This window comes from Siphateles boraxobius, unplaced genomic scaffold, assembly GCF_051911475.1.
Source record: "Siphateles boraxobius isolate OS27281-9 unplaced genomic scaffold, OSU_SipBor_1 77, whole genome shotgun sequence".
Classification (NCBI taxonomy): domain Eukaryota; kingdom Metazoa; phylum Chordata; class Actinopteri; order Cypriniformes; family Leuciscidae; genus Siphateles; species Siphateles boraxobius.
The window spans coordinates 5,900,414-5,909,201 of record NW_027509205.1 but is presented as its reverse complement, the minus strand read 5'-3'; the positions used below and the strand labels follow the sequence as shown (position 1 = coordinate 5,909,201).

At 48.4% G+C, this 8,788-nt stretch overlaps 3 non-coding genes and 1 pseudogene across 3 annotated transcripts; all 4 read left to right on the top strand.

Annotated features, from left to right (window-relative positions):
* Window positions 1-2,589: 2,589 nt before the first annotated feature.
* On the top strand, window positions 2,590-2,767 carry LOC143727363 (U2 spliceosomal RNA; annotated as a pseudogene).
* Window positions 2,768-3,201: 434 nt separating this feature from the next.
* On the top strand, window positions 3,202-3,365 carry LOC143726976 (U1 spliceosomal RNA). The gene has a single exon (XR_013199197.1). It is a non-coding gene; the product is annotated as a U1 spliceosomal RNA (small nuclear RNA).
* A 1,118-nt stretch (window positions 3,366-4,483) lies between these two features.
* LOC143727125 (U2 spliceosomal RNA) lies at window positions 4,484-4,674 on the top strand. Its single transcript, XR_013199333.1, has one exon. It is a non-coding gene; the product is annotated as a U2 spliceosomal RNA (small nuclear RNA).
* Window positions 4,675-5,108: 434 nt separating this feature from the next.
* LOC143726707 (U1 spliceosomal RNA) lies at window positions 5,109-5,272 on the top strand. The gene has a single exon (XR_013198941.1). It is a non-coding gene; the product is annotated as a U1 spliceosomal RNA (small nuclear RNA).
* Window positions 5,273-8,788: the final 3,516 nt, after the last annotated feature.

Below are 8,788 nucleotides of genomic sequence, written 5' to 3'. Positions count from 1 at the left end.
GAGGTACACAATGGCATCTTAGAGGAAGTTTTAGGGGTTTTAGATGAAAAAGTTAAGAGTCCAGATGTGCTTTTATCCCAGGATTTTAATCTTTTAGAATTGGAAAAAGCTTTAAAGGGTTTTAAGAAGGGGAAGTCCCCGGGCATGGACGGACTCCCCTTTGAGTTTTATCTGACTTTCTGGGACATTTTAGCACATGACTTACTTACAGTTTTTAAAGAATTTGAGACTCTTGACAGACTTCCAGACAGCTTTAGAGTAGGGATAGTTACATTACTGTACAAAAAAGGAGACAAGACTGACTTGAGAAACTGGCGACCAATCACTCTTTTAAATTATGATTGTAAACTTTTTAGTAAGATTTTAGCTACACGCATGTCGACTGTTTTAGAGGACGTAATCCACCTGGATCAAGCTTGCGCTGTGCCCGGCAGGAAGATCACGGACAGCCTGGTACTGATCAGAGACGCCATCTGTTATGCGAGAGACAGAAACATTAGGCTTGTAGTCCTAAATTTAGACTTTGAAAAAGCTTTTGATCGGGTCTCGCACCAGTACCTCCTTCAGGTACTGCAAAAAATGGGCTTTCCAGAGAGGTTTATAGCTTGGGTGGGACTGCTGTATGAGGGCTTAAGCAGCAAATTTCTTGCAAATGGGCATCTTTCCAAAGCTGTAAATATCCACAGCGGTGTCCGTCAGGGGTGTCCTTTATCTCCCCTTCTGTATGTGGCTTGTATTGAGCCACTGGCACAGATCTTGAGAAGGGATAAATGGATTAAAGGACTAGATATCCCAGGAACTGGTGGACTGACGGCGACCTGCGTTTTATATATGGATGACGTGACCCTTTTAGCGACTGACTTTTTATCAGTACGAAGAGCAATGGACTTGACTGACTGGTACGGTCGGGCCTCGGGCGCCAAGCTTAACAGGAGTAAGTCCGAGGCCCTGCTCTTCGGGCCGTGGGGCGACGTGGACACAGGAGGACTAGATTTGGATTTTAAAGAAAAGGATTTGAAAATTTTAGGAGTAAAATTTGACAGGGAGGGTGGAGGACCAGGAAACTGGACTGACATGTTAGGGAAAGTCAGACAAAGACTGGGCTTTTGGGGACTAAGACAACTGACGTTAGAAGGCAAGATTTTAATTTTTAAAGCAGTGATTTTACCACTAATTTTACTTGTCTGTTCTGTTTTTAGTCCCCCAAGACGATTCCTGGCCAAGTTGGAGAGGGCGGTATTTTATTTCCTGTGGGGGTCCAAGTGGGAACGAATCAAGAGGGAGGTGGTTAAAAAGAAAAAAGAGAATGGCGGGAAAGGCCTCCCAGACCCCCACCTGTTTTTAGGCAGCCGCTTTGCCGCCCTCCATATCCAGTATGCACTGACCCCATCCAGAGAACACAAGACAGCAGCCATGACCCGATTCTGGATGGGGTCATACCTAAGAAGTTTGAAAATTTTACCCATTGATCTTAAAAGTCCAGTGTCTTTTAATTTGTCAAAAGAGCATAGTTTTATTAAGAAATTTTTAAAGAAATATCTTTTAGAAACAAATGATGCCACTGTTTTAACTAATCACAAGTCTCTCGTCTCTCTTGTGCAGGATCGAGAATCGGTGAGTCCAGTTCCAGGCCTCACACTAGGTGAGGCCAAAGACGTTTGGAGGAACGCAGCCCACCCAGCTCTCCAGAACAGGCTTAAGGACCTGTCGTGGATGGTGGCTCATGAGATCCTCCCGGTCAGGGCGGTCATGCACTCCAGAGGCATGGCCAAAAACTCCACCTGCCCACGGTCCGGATGTGGTTCCCCGGAGACCGTTCAACATCTGCTCTGGGAGTGCGGCGCTGCGCGGGACCTGTGGGCCAAGACAGGCCCCCTGTTTTTCCCGTGCCTGCCAGCGGGTGGGGCCCAGGTGGACTATAAGCTCGCCATCCTGGGGGTGGGTCAGGGCTTGAAGGAGTTGACACCACCAACGTTTGCCTCGCTCTGGCTCACCCTCAACCACATCAAGGATGCCATCTGGGTCACCAGAAACCTGCTGGTGGGGAAACGCGTGACGGTCCCCCTCCACGCGTGCGAGCAGAGGATAACATCAACGCTGCAGGGTGGGCCGCACGTCGTTATTCGGATGGGGGGGCCGAGGTCACACGGAGAAGGTCCCGGCCGCCACCGTACCTGGCCGCCCGTAGATGCACCCTCACCACTCTGGCTACGGGAACAGCGGGCCAGCGGGCCGGAGGAGAGGGGATCTCCGCTGGGCACTGGAAGCGAGGAGTCTGGGGCCTGTTCTGGAGACCTGGAGTGAATGGACATTCTTGATAGGGACTCACCCTCGATCCTGTACAAGAGATGTTTTATTTGGCATATTTAATTGTTTTATTGTTTTATATTTGCATTCCTATTTTATTTTAATCCATTTTACCTTTACTTTAAAACAACACACAACATACATGGACTTTTACACAACACATCAACATAACTGATTTTTAACTGTAACTTATGTCCTTTTTGTTGTTTTAAGATATGTGCAAAAATGTGATTTTATAAGGAAAAAATGGATATTGAAAGAATGGAATGAAACAATGTGACAATAAACTTTTTTCGAAAGAAAAAAATCTGTTCTTATCAGTTTAATATCTGATACGTGCCCTACCCGGGCACCATATATTAAATTGATTTTTGGAACTGGGAGATGGAAGAGGGGCTTGCTCCGTCCACTCCACGCATCGACCCGGTATTGCAGTACTTCTGGGAACGGTGCACCCCCAAAAACTGTGTTCAATGAAAGAGATGTTTTAGTCTTGTGTGGCAGCAGGTGTTAATGGAAGTAACGTATATTGCTGTGTATGGGTGCTTTAAAGGTGTTGTAGGTGATCATATGCTATACAGGTAATGGTGGTGTGAGAGGGAAAAAAAAACAACAACTCTGTTCTTATCTCGTTTAACATCTGATTCGTCCACTATCCGGTGACCGCGTATGAAATTGATTTTTGGCTCATGGATCCGGAGCATGAAAACAACATCATCCACAACAACAACAGCAAAAGAGCCCGACTCTGCAGGTTTTTGATGTCTCTCTCTTATCTCTTGGAGTTTTTACGAATGAGCTGATGAGTTGAATCAGGTGTGTGTTTGATTGTCCGACCGTTGGTGAGGATTGCGGAGAGGGACACGGTGCCTCTGACGGGAGGCCTGGGAATTCATACTTACCTGGCAGGGGAGACACCATGATCAGGAAGGTGGTTCACCCAGGGCGAGGCTAGGCCATTGCACTCCGGTTGTGCTGAACCCTGCGAATTCCCCAAATGTGGGAATCTCGACTGCATAATTTATGGTAGTGGGGGACTGCGTTCGCGCTCTCCCCTGGACACACTGGTTAAAAGAGCAGATTGTTCGAGTTCCTCTTCTTCTGGTAGTTAACGACCTAGGAAGTCCAGGGAATTGAACTGCAGTGGTTGATCGAGAGATGTAAAACTCTCAACCTAGGACCAGTCTGCAAAAGTAGGGCTGTTTTTTAGTTTTTTTTTCATCATTCTTCAAATAATCTCCATTATTCAACCAGCGCTTTTATTGGCAGCAGTGGTCCTAGAAGCAAAGTTGTTCCGAATGAGGAGTTCTATCATGTGGTATGAATACCTTGTGCATGTGTGAAAAATCACCTGACATACAGTCGCCTATGGCCGTATTCATGTTGTTGTTTTTACTGTTTACAGCGCCACCAAGTGGCCAGTCGCCACATCCCTTTTCACCTGAGCACAGGCTGAGCCCGTGCACAGGTGTACCGACTTGGGTGTAATTGTCTCATTCCGTTGGAGAGTTATGGCCATTTAAGTAAAGCCCGCCTCGCCCACTCCCAACGTTTTGGCGTCCCGTCGCCAACGTGAATCGAAATTCCGACTTTTTTCCCCATCGCTGTCGGCAATCAGACTCCAGGGAATCTTTCTGCACCGGTTTGGGTCAGATCGGGCGAAAGACCTAGGACTAGTGTGCAAAAGTAGCTTTTTCACAAAATCCCAAATACCCGAAAATCTCGCCAGCGCAACCATCGAATCCGAGGCCTGCGTCTTGTTCGGCCCGAGCCAAGGATTCCGGTGATGTAAGACACTTGGGTCTGCGACGGACGGTTCAGGAGTTACGAGGCATTTCGTACTTCTGATCGCTGCAGCGCCACCTTGGGGCCGAGCCTTGGTGATGTTGTAGACCGGGCGGGTACTACCATCCCTCAAGAGTTTCAAGTCTCTACGACGTACGCTTTGGTCTGCCCGCTCACTTTTAGGGCAGAATGTTTGTTGGTCCAAAATCCCAGGTTGCACTCCAAAGTGTCGTGTTGTGCGCTCTGCTGTGATCCATTTTCGGTGTCAACAGTCAAGCTGAGCTTGTATTGCTGTGAGCTGAGCTTGTTTGTTGGCGACCTTTAGACCCTCTCGCCACGGCCCAGGTGGGCGTGGCCTTTGACGGCTCCCCCGCCTCTGCGTCATTGTGTCATCGCTTCTCGGCCTTTTGGCTAAGATCAAGTGTAGTATCTGTTCTTATCAGTTTAATATCTGATACGTGCCCTACCCGGGCACCATATATTAAATTGATTTTTGGAACTGGGAGATGGAAGAGGGGCTTGCTCCGTCCACTCCACGCATCGACCCGGTATTGCAGTACTTCTGGGAACGGTGCACCCCCAAAAACTGTGTTCAATGAAAGAGATGTTTTAGTCTTGTGTGGCAGCAGGTGTTAATGGAAGTAACGTATATTGCTGTGTATGGGTGCTTTAAAGGTGTTGTAGGTGATCATATGCTATACAGGTAATGGTGGTGTGAGAGGGAAAAAAAAACAACAACTCTGTTCTTATCTCGTTTAACATCTGATTCGTCCACTATCCGGTGACCGCGTATGAAATTGATTTTTGGCTCATGGATCCGGAGCATGAAAACAACATCATCCACAACAACAACAGCAAAAGAGCCCGACTCTGCAGGTTTTTGATGTCTCTCTCTTATCTCTTGGAGTTTTTACGAATGAGCTGATGAGTTGAATCAGGTGTGTGTTTGATTGTCCGACCGTTGGTGAGGATTGCGGAGAGGGACACGGTGCCTCTGACGGGAGGCCTGGGAATTCATACTTACCTGGCAGGGGAGACACCATGATCAGGAAGGTGGTTCACCCAGGGCGAGGCTCGGCCATTGCACTCCGGTTGTGCTGACCCCTGCGAATTCCCCAAATGTGGGAATCTCGACTGCATAATTTATGGTAGTGGGGGACTGCGTTCGCGCTCTCCCCTGGACACACTGGTTAAAAGAGCAGATTGTTCGAGTTCCTCTTCTTCTGGTAGTTAACGACCTAGGAAGTCCAGAGAATTGAACTGCAGTGGTTGATCGAGAGATGTAAAACTCTCAACCTAGGACCAGTCTGCAAAAGTAGGGCTGTTTTTTAGTTTATTTTTTTCATCATTCTTCAAATAATCTCCATTATTCAACCAGCGCTTTTATTGGCAGTAGTGGTCCTAGAAGCAAAGTTGTTCCGAATGAGGAGTTCTATCATGTGGTATGAATACCTTGTGCATGTGTGAAAAATCACCTGACATACAGTCGCCTATGGCCGTATTCATGTTGTTGTTTTTACTGTTTACAGCGCCACCAAGTGGCCAGTCGCCACATCCCTTTTCACCTGAGCACAGGCTGAGCCCGTGCACAGGTGTACCGACTTGGGTGTAATTGTCTCATTCCGTTGGAGAGTTATGGCCATTTAAGTAAAGCCCGCCTCGCCCACTCCCAACGTTTTGGCGTCCCGTCGCCAACGTGAATCGAAATTCCGACTTTTTTCCCCATTGCTGTCGGCAATCAGACTCCAGGGAATCTTTCTGCACCGGTTTGGGTCAGATCGGGCGAAAGACCTAGGACTAGTGTGCAAAAGTAGCTTTTTCACAAAATCCCAAATACCCGAAAATCTCCCCAGCGCAACCATCAAATCTGAGGCCTGCGTCTTGTTCGGCCCGAGCCAAGGATTCCGGTGATGTAAGACACTTGGGTCTGCGACGGACGGTTCAGGAGTTACGAGGCATTTCGTACTTCTGATCGCTGCAGCGCCACCTTGGGGCCGAGCCTTGGTGATGTTGTAGACCGGGCGGGTACTACCATCCCTCAAGAGTTTCAAGTCTCTACGACGTACGCTTTGGTCTGCCCGCTCACTTTTAGGGCAGAATGTTTGTTGGTCCAAAATCCCAGGTTGCACTCCAAAGTGTCGTGTTGTGCGCTCTGCTGTGATCCATTTTCGGTGTCAACAGTCAAGCTGAGCTTGTATTGCTGTGAGCTGAGCTTGTTTGTTGGCGACCTTTAGACCCTCTCGCCACGGCCCAGGTGGGCGTGGCCTTTGACGGCTCCCCCGCCTCTGCGTCATTGTGTCATCGCTTCTCGGCCTTTTGGCTAAGATCAAGTGTACGCCAAATGGATGCACCGAGAGAGGAGATGCAGATGCCGACCATGATGGTGCGGTTGAGAAACACGGTCAGGATACAAGTGAAGGCGGATACGGATATGGAAGTAAAGAGAAGATTTGGACGGGACTTCGTGGTAACCGAGCTCTTGAGGGAAGTTTTTGGAATTTCAGCCTCACTAGTCTTTTGCCTGCAAGACTTTTCTTCTTCTTCTGGGTTTATGGACTTGACCTTTTTCCAGTTAAGAGATTGTGTTGTTTTTTTTGAAGCTTGGGAAAAGAAGAAAGACCATCAGTGTTTGAAAGGCCTGCAAATAATTCCAGCCTTTGCTCAGGACTTTTTACCTTTGACAATCCACGTTTACAACCCTTTTGTGGAGGACAGTGATGTGCTATCTTTTCTGGCTAGATATTGTGAGACAGTCAAAGGAGGTGAGCGTTTGAAAGACCGCTTTGGAATCTGGACTGGCAAGCGGAGGTATCTGGTGAAACTGCGAGTAGACCCAGCAGCACAGGGAGGCATTGTGCACCCTCCAGGATCCTTTTTCATCGGGTCAAATAGAGGCTTTCTGCACTACCCAGGGCAGCCACTGTATTGCAGAAGGTGTGGCGCTCAAGGCCATGTGAAGGCGGACTGTGTAGGCCAACGGTGTCGCTTTTGTGAATCGTCTGAGCACGTGGCCTCAAACTGCCCAGAGCCTAAAAGATGCAGCTTGTGTGGGGAGAAAGATCATTTGTTCCGGATGTGTCCCAGCAGGCAGAAATCTTACGCCAGCCTGTTCAAAGAAGGGCACGATTTGCAGGAAGATTTTGCTGGCTTACTGGAGAGTGTGCAGGCGGTGATGAGCAGTCAAGAGGCTGGTCCCTCGTGTTTGAACGCCAAACCGGCGTCGAAGGAGCAGGCTGGAGAAACAAGGAATGCAGAGGGGCCGGGAAAGAGCGGGAAGGTGGAGGTGGAACAGCAGACGGCGTCATCGCAAGTGTGGTCTGAATTCGACGTGGCAGAGGTGCTGTGCGGAATCTATGAGACAGACCAGGGGGCAGTGGAGATGGCAAGTGGCGGAGAGAAACAGCTCCCTTCAGGTGATGGTGAGGGCCTACATCAACAGGACACGCTGAAACTGGGTACGGGTCAAGGATTAAGACGTCGGAGGTCTTTGGAGGACAAGAGTGCAGAGGTCGAGCGAAAGTGCAGCAGGTTCCAGGCCCAAGAGCTGACAGCCGGAAGTGACTGGGGAGAGGATGGAGACGAGATGGACGTTGAGATGGGGCTTCCTGAGGGGGAGGGGACATGCGGGAATGAGGGGAGGGCGAGAGTTTTTGAAAAGGTGAAATCTATTTTGGAAAAGAATACAGGGGGGGATGAGGGGGAGAGGGTGGAAGGGGAAGGGGGGGATTGGATTGAGGTATCAGGGGGGAGAGGAAAGAAGCGTTTGGGGAAGATGGACAGTAGGTGAATTTTGGATGTGGGGAAAATAAGGGTTCCTGTTCTTTTCTTTGCTAAGAGTTTTTTTTTCTCCATATGGTTTGTTTAAGGAAGGCAACATTTAATGTAAGGGAGGGTGGGGGGACAGCTTTTAGGTGCAGTTTGAAAAGGTCAAAACTGTTTGTGGTTCTATGTATATTTTTTGGGGGGGTTTTGTGATATTTCTGTATGCCCAAGATGAGAGGTTTCAGGATAGCTACTCTCAATGTGAGAGGTCTGAAGATGGCAGAGCGAAGGAGAGCCTTTTTTGAGTCTTTAAAGACCTGTTGTTTTGATGTTTTGTTGTTACAAGAATGCCATCTAGAGGGCAGCAGAGACGAAGTTATTTTTTCAGAGGAATGGGAAAGGGGCCCATCAGTGTGGGGGGCGGGAAACGTTAAGGCTGATGGGGTGGGAATACTTTTCAATTCTGAAGAATTTTTAGTTGAAGGGAGTGCAATGGTTGTTCCGGGGAGGGTGTTATACATTGATGTAAGATGGAGAGGGGTGGGTGTTAGAATTATTAATGTTTATGCTCCCAGCAAAAGAGATGAGAGGTTGGGTTTCTTTAATTGTTTGAAAGTTTTATTTTTTACGCATAGGAAGGTTTTTCTTGGGGGGGACTTTAATGTGTCGCTGGATAGAGAACCTAGAGGGGAGTTAGCCAATTTAATTAGAAGTTTTTCGTTTCGTGATTCCTTCAAGGTGGTAGGGGGAGCATCAGAGGGATATACATGGAGAAACAGTAGAGGAGAAGCTTCCCGCCTGGATTATGTGTTTGTACCTGCGGGAATTGAAATGGGGAAGTTTTTTAGGTTACCGGTCTGGTTGTCGGACCATTGTATGGTAGGGGTGGAGGTGGAAGTGGGGGGGTGTGAGAGGGGAAGAGGGTCCTGGAGGC